The sequence below is a fragment of the Meriones unguiculatus genome, chromosome 2 (genome assembly GCF_030254825.1).
Source record: "Meriones unguiculatus strain TT.TT164.6M chromosome 2, Bangor_MerUng_6.1, whole genome shotgun sequence".
In the NCBI taxonomy this organism is placed as follows: domain Eukaryota; kingdom Metazoa; phylum Chordata; class Mammalia; order Rodentia; family Muridae; genus Meriones; species Meriones unguiculatus.
This window is the reverse complement of record NC_083350.1, coordinates 27,736,300-27,751,518: the sequence shown is the minus strand read 5'-3', so window position 1 is coordinate 27,751,518 and position 15,219 is coordinate 27,736,300.

Sequence of the window (15,219 nt, the reverse complement as noted above, 5' to 3'; positions counted from 1 at the left end):
CAGCACTCAGGAGGCCGAGGCAGGAAGATTGCAATGCAAGTTTGAGACCACTTGAGGTTACATAGTGAGACCATCTCTCAGAAAAGAAAAGGGGAAAAAAAAAGATTCCTCAAGATTGCAGAACATCTCATGCTGCTTGCTGGTCTTCCAATGCAAAAGCCACTGGACCAAACTGTGCAGAGAGTCCTCTGACCCAGATGGACTTACAGTTCTCGGGCCAAACCTGCCAGCTCTTTCCATGCATCTGCATGAACTGTGTCATCTCTAATCCCTTCAGCAGCCCTCAATAGGCTGAATCACGCTATCCATTATTAATGTCTCAGGGAAACGAAAGCTTGAGAGGGGTTAAAGTTTGGGATCTAGCTCAGTGATGGAACATTCGCCTAGTGCACTCCAGGTCCTAGGCTAAACCCCCAGTACTCACTGCAAAAGGGGCTGAAGTGATTAGCTCCAGACCCAGCCCTAGAGGACCAGCTGAGGTGTGTACCAGGTCAAAGCCACAACCCCCTTCAAGGGAATAGGAAGCAGCTCCCAGCAGCTGGCCACCCCCAAGGAAGCCAGAACGGTGGCACATTTCTTAGTTTATGACTTTCAAGGGAAGGGCAATAATACCGCCAGAGTTGGACCCCTGTGCAGCTCCACTTCTATTTCCTCTGCCTTTTTACTGGCCTTGCCTCCCTTGAAAGCACTGAAAGTGAGCGTGGAGCATACCCACCCCAGCCCCAAGCCCGGAGCACTCCAGGCTCCTGGGATAAGTCAAAGGAACTACTATAGGACCAAACTTCAACATTTCAGTCTCTACCCACAAATGCTCAAAGTAAAAACAGCAGCATTTCTCCTTCTGATAAGAGAGGAATGATCTATTTAGACACTGCAGCTGTGCTTCTCAGGCTCTTGAGGACATGACAGTCACGTGGGCTCTGTCACTAAAGTGGGCCCAGTTTTAACAGGTTTCCCTAGGTGACTATGCTGCCCGTCATTCAACAGATGTTTAATGAGCACCTGCTATGTACCAGCTCCTGCATTTGGTGTACACATAAGCCAGTGTGTAGAACATCTGTCATCCCTGCCCACATACTGGCCAACACAACTGTTAAGCAAACTATTGTTCAATGAGAGAGGGCACGGGTCTTAGCAGGCAGTGAGGTTTGCTGCCAGCCACCACAACTCTGTGAGCCTACAACTGAAGCTAGGGTACCACATTGCCACATGCTGCTCTATTTCCCAGCTTCTGTGCCCAAGGCAGAACTCAGGCCAAGATGAACTTTTTAAAAAGAGCACCTTTGACCACTCATGGAGATAACCTAGAACCTCTGCACAGATGTAGCCCATGGCAGCTCAGTGTCCAAGTAGGTTTCCTAGTAATGGAAACAGGGACTGTCTCTGTCATGCTCTTTGATCACCTCCCCCTGATGGGGGGGGGCGTAGCCTTACCAGACCATAGAAGAAGACAATGCAGCCAGTCCTGATGAGACCTGATAGACTAGGATCAGAGGAAAGGGAAGGAGGTCCTCCCCTATCAGTGGACTTGGGGAGGGGCCTGGGAGGAGATGAGGGAGGGAGGGTAGGATTCGGAGGGGACTAGGGAAGGGCTACAGCTCAGATACAAAGCAAATAAACTGTAATTAATAAAACAATAAATACAAATTTAAAAATAGCACCTTTGTATGGTTCATCCTAAAAGTCACTGTCTTTGTGAGGGTTTCTATTGCTGCGATGAAACAGCATGACCAAAAGCAAGATGGGGAGGAGAGGCTTCATTTGGCTTATTCTTCCACATTGTAGTTCATCACTGAAGAAAGTCAAGACAGGAACTAAAACAGGGCAGGAACCTGGAGGCAGGAGCCGATGCAGAGGCCATGGAGAGGTGCTGCTTATTGCTCCACTCCACAGCTGTTGCTGTTCTTTGTCCCATGCTGGGGTCTCCTGCTACAATTGGGCTGCACTTTCACCAGTAACCTCGCTTGGATTCTGTTCATGGTGCCCATGAAGAAAAACAACAAAAAAAAAAACAACAAAAAAACATGGTTTTCTCTTTCTCCATGACCCCTTCAATCCTGGGGCTTCTACCGTTATTTCAGCTGCACCTTTACCAGTAGTCTTTCCTGGCCTCTCACAGTGCCAAGCCTCAGCTCCCCTCTATGACCGTTTCATGCCTTCAAAGCTAGTACCACCCGGGAGACTCTTACACGGGTCCAAGTTTGGCTGCCAACACAAGATACAACCCTGGCCACCTCTGAACACAGCTTGTATGTGCTGACTCTAAGGAAACACTTCCCAGAAGATCTCACCTCAGTGATGCTGGTCTCTTGTTAATCACCACGGATTTCTCTGCTCCAGCTAACCAGCATCAATTGTCCCAGTAAAGCAAAGTTTTTACTTCAGTGGTTCTGGTATTTTGTTAATCACAGCTGATTCTTCAGACCCAGATAACCAAAACCAACAGATCATTAACTCAAAATAGCAGACAGCCCTGAGAGAGTCATTAAGGGACTCTCAAACTTCCCTTGGAAACTTCATAAGCCAGGCCTCATGGTCTGCACTTCCCTCACCATTTTTATCCTCAAAAGTTCCAACAGACAAGTCATTGAGTTCTAAACACTCAAGGACTCTTCCAGCCCAAAGTTCCAAAGCCTTTCCACAATCCTTCCAAAACCGTGGTCAGATCTGACACATAAATACTCGACTCCTGATACCAATTTCTGTCTTAGTTAGGGTTTCTATTGCTGCTATGGCCAAAAGCAAGTTGGGGAAGAAAGATTTTATTTGGCTTACACTTCCACAGTATAGTCCCTCATTGAAAGAAGCCAGGACAGGAACTGTCCCTCTGCCTTCTACTGAGTGACAGAACTTCAGAACTGTGGAGGGCCACTGGCTTAATTGTGTAGGCAAAGGATGTCACCTGGATCACAAAGCCCTTTGTGGTAGATCCAGAACTAGAAGCCAGGGCTCCAGACATCACCTAGATGATTTCATATGAAGGTCTTAGGGTGGAGGGTGGGAGTGGGAGCCTCTGCCACTTACTTGAAGGCCCAAGGTGATCAAGGCACATTTTCTTTTTGACAGTGCCCTTGTCTTCCAGCAGTGGTACTCTGTGGCTTTGACGATTGTATTTGGAGGAAACAGCAGCTCATGTTCAGGTCTCCTTCATGTGCTACTGATGACTAAAGGGCTTATGAATCAGCATTAAGTTTTTTAAGTGAAAAACAAAACAAACAGCAAACAAACTAACATGGGTTTAGAGAAATTTGGAAGAGATAGAAGCATGTTTTTTCCTTATCTGTTTACAGGGCAAACATCTTCAATAGGATTCTTTTCATGTCCATTTAATAGATGAAGAAAAAAGGGCACAAAATAAAATATATATATATATATATTAGAATGATATGTATATAAATATATAACCTATATTTGTCTATATTAGAATGATCTATGAATATATCAAAACAGCAACATTTAAAGAGACAGTACTTGACATTAAAAGGCAACATAGTTTAACTCAGTTTAATATGTATACATATGTATATACATTCATATATATGAAATAACAAAAAAGATATCTGAGTGCTCTATCATTTGTTGGCTTTGGGGTCTTTGAAAAAAATCACTCCTTGAAGAAGATTATCCTATGTCTCCAACCTGTCCTAAAGTCTTATGCGGACCAAGTTCATGTTAAAAAGACTTTGAAGTCAGTACTTACTGCTTTAAGGAACTAGCAATGCTCCTTTAGGAGAACTTAATTCTGATCCAAAAGACAGGAAAACCACAGCATGATGTTTATATATACTTTAATTCAACAAAATGTATATATCCTGCTGGGTGCCCAGCACTGTGCTACAGGGCCACAAATACTGGCCACTTTCAGTTTTTGTTGTCAGGTATTTCAGGATTTGGGGTTCTGCAATGTGCAGGGGTGAGGCATCACCAGATGATTCAGGATAAGTAATGAGTTCTTCACTGGAAGCCAGGAGGGCTGAGGACCAGTTAAGACAAATCTCTTTTCTCCTTGGAGACTTGACTCTCAGTCTGCTCGATGATGGTCTTGAACTGGACCAGCCATCCCATCTGTCTGCCACCAGCATCTCTCCAGGGCCTCAGCCCCGAAAACGAGATGCTCTAATTCCTGTTTGTGGGAGAAGTCATTTGGGCCGTGCATAGTTTGGCAGCAAAGGCAGCTGGAGTCAGGATGCTGAGAGGAGAATCCAGGTCAGTAGGCCATCCCAGGAGTGTTTTATATGAGGAGGGATCTCCTCAGCTCTAGAGCAGCCAAGAGAATGGCAGGTCCAGAGGAAGAGCATGGTTTCCAGGTATGACACAGCATCATGAGAAGCAAAACGTGGTGGGTCCTCAGTGTGGCAGAAAAACCAAAAACCAAACAAACAAATGAACAACAACAACAACAAAAACTCTAGAAGGGTAGAAATAGTTGAAAATTGAGCAGACATTAGTAAAAATGAGGATAGAAAAAAAAACCAAAAAACTCCCAATTGGCTAAGAAGTAGGACAAAAGACACAACTACTAATTTAACCGAGATCTAAAAGGTTATAGCAATTAGAAAACAAAACACATGATCCCTGCAAAAGCACAACTCACTGAAACTGACTCAAGAAGAAATGGAACCTTTCCATAGACCTGAAACAAGAGCTTTAACTGCTTGTTAAAAAAAAAAAAAAAAAAAAAAAAAAAATCTGCCCACAAAGTACTGGGCATGGTGGTACCTCCTTGTAGTCCTAGCTCTAAAAGGATGAAAAGGCAGGAGGGTCACAAGGACAGGCCAGCTTAACCTACTACTTAACCTACAGCTAGACCTTGTAAAAAAAAAAATCCAACTCCCCCATACTCAAAATACAAGGACTGTGATGTAGCTTATGGTATAACACTTGCCTAGTATGCACACAGACCTCTGAGCCCCACCAAAAAAAAACAAACAAACAAACAAAAAAAAAAAAAAACAAAACTCTATCCAATGAAAAAAAACCCAGGTTCACATAGCTTCACTGGCGAAGTCTACTGAACAGGTAAAGTATGAGCAACAATTCTTCACGACATCTTCCAGAGAAGCAAGAGGAGGGGACACTTGCTACCTCATTCTCATTCTCTGAGGCCAGCCTCACTCTGATATAAAAAGCAAACAAAGACAGAAAGGTAAGTATAAACCAATGTCTCTTACAAAGACATATAAAAATCAGTACTTTTGAAAAATTAACAGGAATTAAATATCATTACAGAAAGATTTATACAAAGATGTCTTTGGTTCCCAAAATATCCCAGTCATCAAAAGCAATAAATGATAATGGAGATACATCAAACCAAATTTAAGCTTTAAGGAGAGTGGGACCATTGGGGGAAAATATGCAAAGATCATACAAAGATTTTTGTTCATAATGTAAGATTAATAATACCTGCATTACGTCCCCAACCTTTCTGTCATTTTGAGGTTCATTTAAGATAAATGAGAGTATTTTCACAACCACTTATAGGATAATTGTAGGACTCTTCACAGTCCGTAGAACGTGCTCTTATCCATGAGCACCATTCTGTTTCCAACATCAAACTGTCTCCTGTCTTGTAGCCTTTGCACTCCAAGTTCCTTTGACCTGGAATGCTCTTCCCTCATCACAACCCCTCAGAGCCTGTTCATATCTGTCATCCTCTGCTGACAGCTCATCTCCCTGGATACCTACCCTGACTATCTGATATAAATTAAATTTTTGAAATGATCATGTTTGCTTATTCAGGGCACCACAGAGGGCCTGCCATGGGGAAGACGATGCCGGATGAAGAGTGAACTGCTTGCCTGTGACATGAGTAGCTCATGGTACTGATGGGGAAGCTGAGGCTCCTCGAAGAAAAATGGCTTGCTGGAGCGTCAGGGAGGGTGATCATACAATTGGAGGGTAACCTGAACAATACTAAATTGGACAGGACACGGGACAGTAGGTAGAGACAGACATAGCAAGGAAAGACAGGCTTTGTGTCAGAGGGTACACTAAACCTTGTGCTCTTTTCATCTCTTCCAAGTCCTGTGAAAAGCCAGACGAGGCAAATTGCTTTCTCCACGTGTCCCTGATACTGCTGACCCTCCTGTCTCTGCTGACTTTGTTGTTATCCAGAAGTCCTGAGCAGGCTCGCCTCAGCAGAGCTGAGGTCTCTCCCGCTAAACCATGTGATACAACAATGGAGAGGACAATTTTAAACCTGGCCTCCTTTGCAAAGAGAAAGCTAAATGTGTGTGTGTGGGGGGGGGAGATTTAAATATGCAAGGTGCTTAGAGGGATGCCACGCAGAAGCAACTTAGCTTAGTGTCCAGTAATCTGCTGCCCTTTGAGCCCCAATTCCTGCTCTTAGGGGGTCCACCCTAAAAGTGTGAGAGAGAAGAGGCTTTCCGGGCACAGCATTCATAGGTTGAGTGTGTGTGTGTGTGTGTGTATAACAGCAGCAGCCCCACCCCATCCAGCCAAGGGCGTGCTATTCCTCCAGGCATCAAAAGTAGAATCTGTTTCTTGCCTCTGTAATTCTGAGCAGGCCTTATGACTTGCTTTGATCAAGAGAATGCAAGAGAAGATATGTTGTGCTCATTCCTGGGCTATGTGTGATTTTGCTCTCTGGGAAGCCAGCCACCAAGGAAAGACCATGTGGAAGATGAGAAATGCGCAGCTACCCTGAGCCATTTCAGCCTTCCCTTGCTGAGACAAAGGCATCCGAATGAGCCCATGCTGGGTCATCCAGCGCAGGACAGACTGCTACCCAGTACCATAGAGACCAGCCACACAGACCCCTGCTTAAAACACACCATGAACAAGTAGGTGGTTAGCATGGCTTGTAAAAATAATCTTTGTTTGTTCGTTCAGCTGGGGTGTCAAATTCAGGCTCTCACACATGCTAGGCTTTACTGCTAAGCTATAACATACCTCCAGCTCTTGGCTTTTAAGCCACTTAAAAACTCAGGAGCAAATTGTGTGTATACATGCACATGTATACATACATGTTGTGTTGTGTGTGGGATTGTGAGTGTGGACATATGTGTGCCAAGGTGTACAAGTGGAGGTCAGAGGACAACCGTGCATGTCCACCTTATTTGAGATGAGGTCTCTTTGCTGTTCATCACTGTGGTCCTCCTGCCAGCTGGATTACAAGCTTCCAATGGTTCTCCTGTCTGCATCTCCCACCTGTAGGAGCCCTGGAATTACCATGTCCAGGTTTACATGGGTTCTGGAGGTTCAAACTCAAGTTCCTGTGTGTTCGTGTTAAGAGCTTTACCCAGGGTACTGTTTTTTAATAAAGCAATATATAACAGAAGCATAGACTGTGTAGGTGTTGGCAAGGTGTTGGGATAAGCTGAGCCTCAGGGCTTCATCTGTAAAACGAGGTAATGGTAGCACTTCATAGGGCTGTGGTGATGTGCAGTCTATAGAGTAAACCTTTAGTGGTTCTGTGGATTGCACAGAATGTCATCTCTCTGGGTTGGTGACACACACCTCTAGTGTCAGCAGTCTGGGAGGAGAGGCAAGCTGATCTATGTGAGCTTAAGGCCAGCCTGATCTACCTATCCAGTTCCAGGAGAGCCAGAGCTACAAAGTGAGATCTTATTTAAAAATAAAAATAAGGAGTTCCCCACCCTAATGTACTCTTAATGTTGTCATGTTCTTAATAAGAAATGGTTTTCATGAAATTCCCAAATGAGGGTGGACTTTTGGATAAAAGGATGGAGAAATAGAGACAGTATATTTAAGGTTATACTTTAGAGATACTGTTCTCTGCTAAGATTTCCATTAGTTTGATCTTCATTATAAAAATATCTTCTATTTAGTGAAATTACTAAGTAGAAAAACCAGCCCCCATGTAATTTGTTCACTCGTACTGTAGACTCAACAGGGAACTAAGAATTTGTATTTCTTCATAATTTAATTCGTAGCAAAATGCAGAGCTCATGGGGAGGGCTTTCTAGACCTTCCCTGGGGCTTGCAGCGGTTTTGTTGTAGTTTGGTGCTGTTACTATTCCTCACTTCACAGATGGGGAAACTGAGCCCTGGGAGATGAGGCTGGGGGCCACACCCTTCTCTTGGAAGCGAGCGACAGAGCTGGGACTTGTGCCCTTGACACGTTGGCCTGAAGAGGTACACACTGCTCCCAAAGCTTGTGAGCTCAATAAATAAACAGGGATTGATCAAACAGTTGAAACACACCCAGAGACAGGGCTCTCACAGCCACACCAGGAAACCTGCGCTGGGGCTCTGACTCACTCTGAGCCTTCTCCACAGAGCCCCGGGGGCAGTTTCCTAGGCCAGAGCAGGGATTCAGTAGATTTCTAGAAAAACCTGTGTAATTATCCAAACCATAATTCCTTGGACTTTAATTTTAACTGGTTAGGGTTAGTTCTTTAATCCTAAAATGGTTCTAAAAATATACCTGTGGTACTGAGACAACTCAGCATAGTAGTTTAACTTGAAGACCCAAGGTTCAGCTTCAGACATCTTCTTTGTGTGCCTTTAGGCTGGATCTTAGCTCCCTGGTTCTCAGGTTTAATGACACTAATCCTGGCCTATGCCATGCATCATGAAGCTTAAGTGAGGTACCCCAAAGGAAAAAAAGACTGTATAAATATATATTTATTTTAAAAATCACAATAAAGTGTCCATGTAAAAATATATAACATTTACAAGTAACAGAAGCCTGTGTAGGTAAAGTAGGTGTCTTTTAATCTTGGCAATTCAATAAGTAGATTTAAAAAATAAAATACAAGTTGCCGAAAGGAAAGGAAGCAAATCCCTCACTTTGTGGGATCCTGTAGGCAGTGGTGATGTGTGTATAACTTAAGGTGGTCCACCAGGAAGCACTGCCTGGTTTGTACAGGATGCTGAGCGAGCATTCAATGAACAAATGCCAGCGTTAAAGTCCCCTGAGCATGCCCCAGCCTCCACTACCCACCATCACCCCTGCCTGGGTAGATGCTTTTCCTTATTCCCCCCCTTCATCTGGCCTTACCTCCTATGTCCAGACACACTGAGAGAAAGCCCTTTAAGTCTCTATTCCAGTCCACCCACCCACCCCCAGCACCCAAGGAAGTGAAAAAAGCAAGGCTAGCACAGCATCGAGGCTTCTCAGATATCACAGGACTGAGGGGCAGAGAAAGTTTGTCGACTGGCATGAACCAATAGACAGAGCTTAGGGATTAATTTTTCTTGTTTACTTCTTTATTTACTATTGTAAGTATAAGGATGGATATACGATGGGGTGGGGTATGTGCTGCATTGCACATGTGGAAACAAGAGGACAACTGGGTGAACCTGCCTCTCTCCTTTCACTTCTTTTTTTTTTTCAAGTGAGTGGCAAGTGCCTTTACTTGCTGAGCCATTCATCTCATTGGCCTATTTATTTATTTTTCAGGCAGTGTCTCATGTAGCCCAGGCTGGCCACTAAGTGCTAGGATTACTACATAAGTATGCTCAGATAGAGCTTGGCAATCTCCTTCCTCCCTTCCTTCGTTTGAGGCAGTGTTTCATGTAGCTTAGGCTGGCATGGAACTTATCATGAAGTCAAGGATTCCCTGTCTCCACCTCCCAAGTGTTGGGATTACACTGTGACTAGCTGAGCTTAGATAGTTCTAACAGAAAAAAACAAACAAACAAACAAAAAAACAACAACAAAAAATAAACTACTATATAACTCTACTTTGGGCTGGGGGCTAGTTCAGTGACAGAGTCCTTTCCCGATTTGTATGAGTGAGGTCCTGTTTGTCAGTCCTTGACCACCACACACATGCACACGTGTATACATAACTGCAGAATATATCTTATATGAATAGCAGAGAAGCAAAAAAAAAAAAAAAAAAAAAAAAGTCCCACTTCATTAGTACACCCGAAAAGCACTGTGGCACTGTCTATATTTCCTGTGGTGAATACAAATATAAGCTGACAGTGCCAATTGTTTGTGATACTGCACAGCAACTTGAACTCTCATGCAATATTTGTAGAAATGAAACATTTTAGAAAATAGTTTGGCTGCTTCTAATAAAATTAAATATGTGTCTGGTATATGACACAGAAATCCCATGCTAGGTAGTTACGGGGGCAAACTAAAACAAGACTCTACAAGATGCACACCTGTGATCCCAGCACTTTGGGAGGCAGAGGCAGTCAGATCTCTGAGAGTTCCAGGCCAGCCTGGTCTACAGCGTGAGTCCAGGACATCCCAGGCTACACGGAGAAACCCTGTCTCAAAAAACAACAACAACAAAGACTACAGAATGGATAAGTCTATTTAAATTAAACTGGAGAAAAACAACATTATGGTAACAAAAAATAAAAGCCAGGTGTGGGGAGAGCAGATTGGCTGCAAAGCCACACGAGGAAACTCTCATATGATGAAAATATTCTATAACTGCATTGTGTGAGTGATATGACTGTCCAGTCTTATCAAACGCCAATGAAATAAAACAGGCATGTCTTATTGGATGCAAATTGAACATCAGTACTACTGATGTCTAAAATATATATGGTATATGTTTGCTGTTTTCTTTTTATATGTGAATTGCTTTTTATTTTTATTACATTTATTTAATTTGCACATATATGTATGTGTATGTTTATGTATGTATGTATATATGTATATGGGGGTTGGGTGAACACATGGTGGTCAAAAGACAGCTTTCAGCAGTTGGTTCTCTCCTTCTGCATGTGGATCTCAGGGATGGAACTCAGGTTGTTAGTCTTGGTTAGAAGTACCTTCACCTGACAAACCATTTCACCAGGACTGAATTCCTCTTTGAGGCAATTCTCCTGTCTCAGGAGAATTCCAAAGATAGTTTAAATTGGTATTTGCCGAGTACATTGTACAGGTGATTCCTGGGTTGAGCAGAAATGAGAATAGAAGCCCTTTAAAAATATTTAGGATTATGGAATTTAGGCTTAAAGTCTGAATTATGTGCAGTAGAAAGAAGTCAAGAGCCATTCATTCATGAATTCATTCATTCACCAAACCCCTGCCACATGCCTGACACTAGACAACAGAGTTGCACATGGGCTGCTTTGAGTTGGGTCTCTATGCAACCGCACCTAAAAGAATCCTGCCAAGTACAAGCCCAAGCTAGGCATTAGACAGATGGCTACTGACTTAATGGCAAAGGAGGAGATGGATGCCGCTCAAGGAAGCCATGGAGGCTACCAACGATGACCTCCACATCTGCGGCTATTGCCTCAGACCAAGCCCACTGCCTCCTCTTGCTTGAATAGTCTCCTCGGTGAGGAAGTACTAACTCCTCTGGTTTTCCTCTACGTGAAGCAGCCAGAAGGTTGCAGCTGCCACATGAATCTAGATCCTTCTCTCTGCGCTCCTACCTCAACATTCTTCCATGGTGTCTCACTCGCAGCTCATATTAAAGTCCAGAGTCTTCAGGATGGCTCAAGGGGCTGGCCCTATGTAACACACCATATTCTAAAAGGTCAGCTAGGGGTGTGTGGTACCCCATGGGCCTGGGTGGGGAGCGAGGGAAGCAGAAAATAGAATGAAGAAACGTTTAGGAAACAAAAGCCCCCTGGGTTCTGGTCCTGCCTGGTTATCACAGGCCTCAGTTTCCCAGGTCATCCAGCACCAATCAGGCAATCTCTAAAGGGCTCTTTCAGTTCCTCCATTGTTATTTGACACCTCTTGCTTGCGTCTCTGTCTCTGCCTCTGTGCCTCTGTGCCTCTGTGCCCCTGTGCAACAGACACCTTTACAAAATTGTTATCTACATACACATGCGTGTCACAGATTATACTGGCTCAATCTGCAGGAGGCCTCTTCTGCTAGGGAGATTCTCTGCCTAGAACAGCCCCTGAGTCATGGTACCAACCTGAGGTGCAAAAGAATCCTGGTGAGCGAGTGAGTGTCCTTTGAAATGGGAGAAGAGGGACAGAACTTGCCAGCCAGGGGCTCTCCCAGGTTGTCTTCTATAAAAAGGAGTGAGGGAGAAGGCAGGGGAGTGACAGCAAGGCCCAGTCTTTCAGATCTCTCCTATTCAGAGGCACTCAACACACTGGCAGAGAGGTGTTTTTTCTCTGGTCAAGTGGAAAGGTCACGGAACTGGCTATAAATCAATGCACCACTCAGGCTTGCCTTGACCTTGACAATGTTGTTTGACCTCTAGCTCAGTTTCTTTAGCAACTGGTCAGATCCAGTAAGTTCAGTTCAAGCTCATCCAGCATCTCACGTCAGTTTTAATATTTCAAGCAGTAGATGCTGATGAAAGAGAAGTATAATGCACAAACAATCACAGAGGCACTCAGTTCACCACTGAGAGACGAGCAGGTGTTTCTCTGCCTTAACTAGCATATGGCCCTCTGTAACAGCCTCTTCTGTGTTCGATTATTTTACTTCACAATATATTGTGACATTCCTTTCGGGTCATTAAATCCCTTCTACATCCTGATACTCAGATGAGCTTGGATGCCCACGGATTTTTCTCTAGTTAAGGCCAGTCTCCATGCTTCAATTCACCCTCCAAAAACATATAGCTAATCTTACATGATGGCAGACACTGTCTAAGCATTGTATTTTTTATTTTGGGTTGTTTGTTGTTGTTTTGAGACATAGTCTCATTGAGTTATCCTAGATAGACTAACCATGCTGGCCTCAAACTCAATATATACAGCTGAGAATTCCCCTGAATTATTTTTTCAGAGTGAGCAAGTAGTCAAGGTTTATTTTTAGCAGACATGGCAGCAAAAGCAAAGTGCAACCTCTAGAGAGGAAGGTAGACCAAGGGAAGAGGCCACAGCCAGCCTTGATCTTCTGATTCTCCTTCCTCTGCTTTTGAATGTTGGGATTACAAGCATGTTAAGAACAAACCTGGGTTTATATGGTATTTGGACTCAGACACGGGGCTCTGTGTATGCTAGGCAACCACTCTATCAATTGAACTGCGTCTTTTGACCCAGCAAATAGTCAATTTTTGTTTTTTTATTTTTGTTTTTGCATTGATATTTTTTCCAGTTTCCCACGTCTCCATGACAGACAACACTCAAGGTGAAAGTTATCTTTGTGGTGTCTACTTGCATTTCATAATTTCCAAAAATCTTTCTCTTGACAGATTTTGATTTTTCTCTTTATAATATTGAAAGATCTTATCTAAAAATGAAAGGCTAAGAAAAATTAGGTAATTTTCTTACAGTTACATCTGTGGCTATTTTACAGTAGATAGAAGCATCTTTTCCAGAGGAAAATGTACCTTTGCCATGCACAGCCAGAGCTGAGCTCACCACATGCCACCGTTTTCTACACATGCCACTCACCAACACCCTCTTCTGCCCACCCCTCCTTCCACAGATGAGCATGTGACAGCATGGTTTGGGGCAAAGATGGTCTGACATGACATCAAAGCCCTCACTTTGCAAAAGTCCCCCATCTTGCTGGTTACTCTGAATGTTGGATTCCAGTATAGAAAACTGGCTTGCAGTATTAAAGACTGCATAGAAGTTCGCTACCACTTTGGACAATAGTAATTAGTCTAAATCGTTTTTTAAATCATTGTAATTAGTCCAAATCATTTCTACCAGGCTACGTTAACAATAAACTTCTATCTTTCTCTGTGACACTTTCACATTTGATTACAATCCTCCCCCTTCCCACCCCCACTCTCACCTCGACAATGATAATAATAATGATAATAATAATAATAATAATGCTTGTCCTTTAAGGCTCAATCAAGCATTGGCTTTTCCACAAAGCCATTTCAAAGTGCCTTCTGGAACCCTTGCTCTCAAAACTGCAGGACACTCTACTATAGCTCCATTAGGCTCTAGTGTCAGTTTCTGGCCTTGTGAGAAAGAACAAGTCTCCCCCACCCCAGCCCCCATAGTGCCTAGCACTGTGTATAGAAACATAACATCTATTTCATGAAAGTTTTCAAGTAAAGAAACACCTTTAGGCAGTGAGGTGGTGGCACACACCTTTATTTCCAGAACTCAGGAGGCAGAGACAGGAGGATCACTGTGAGTTCAAGGCCAGCCTGGTCTACAGAGCTAGTTCCAGGAAAGTCAGGAGGACTACATAGAGAAAGCTGTCATAAAAAAACAATGAAAGAAAGAAAGGAAGGAAGGAAGGAAGGAAGGAAGGAAGGAAGGAAGGAAGGAAGACCTTTAGTCATCCCAGAGATTCCAGATTGAGAAGCAGACTGGAAACCAGGGTCCCTTGCTCCAGTTCACCACAAGACTTTTCTCGATACATTTGCTTTGAGCTCCAGCATTTTAGGTTGTATGAGTCAGTTTGATGTGGATGGGTAGAGAGGAAAGACAGGAAAGGGGGTGGCAAGAAGAGGAGGAAGACAGGGGTGAGGGAGGTAAGTGGATGGATGGAAGTAAGGAATGGGTGGAGGAAAGGGAAGATGAATGGTTCAATGGAAAGAAGGAAGGAACAAATGAAATGGATGAGGTGAAAGAAGGAAGAAATACATGGATGAAGGGAAGGACAGTGATGTGTGGGAAAAGAAAAGAAAGGCAGGAAGAGAAAGGAGGAAACGAAGAGGAAATGATAGACTAAGTGTGGTGGGTCTACCTGTAATCCTAGTACTAAAGATTGCCAGTTCAGGGCTAACCTGGGCTACACAGATGAGCTCTGCCAAAGGAGGTAGGGAGGGACACTGGCTTGGTTGAATGGGAGAGTCAGGTTGACGCATCCACAACCTCTCTAAAGAGTTATATGCCCAGGGAAGTTTAGGCATGGAGCTGTCAGAAACACGGAGGGTCTATTCATATAAGAGGGATCAAATTTGGAAGTCTGGGGAGAGGTGTTCAGTTGAAGTCCTAGTTTGGCTTCTGATGCTGTCATTAAAAAAAAAAAAAAGCAGCTTGGGGACAGAAGGGTTTGTTTCAGTTGACAGAGTATAGTTCATCCTTGTGGGAGGCCAGCACAGGAACTCAAAGCAAGAACCTGGAGTCAGAAACTGAAGCAGAAGCCATGATAGAGTGCTGCTCTGTAGATTGCCACCCCCCATGGTTTGCTCAGCTTGATCTCTCTCTCTCTCTCCCTCTCTTTAGCTTTTTATTGATTCTTTTTGAGTTTCACATCATGCACCCTAATCCCACTCCTCTCCTCATCCCTTCACATCCATCCTCTGCCCTTGCAACCTCCTCCCAAAAGAAAATGTAAGACAAAGCCGAGAAAACATCTCCTCGTGGAAGCTGCAGTGCGGCACAGCGTGTCCCACAGCATACCCTTTGTCCACGTATCTTCACTTGCAAAT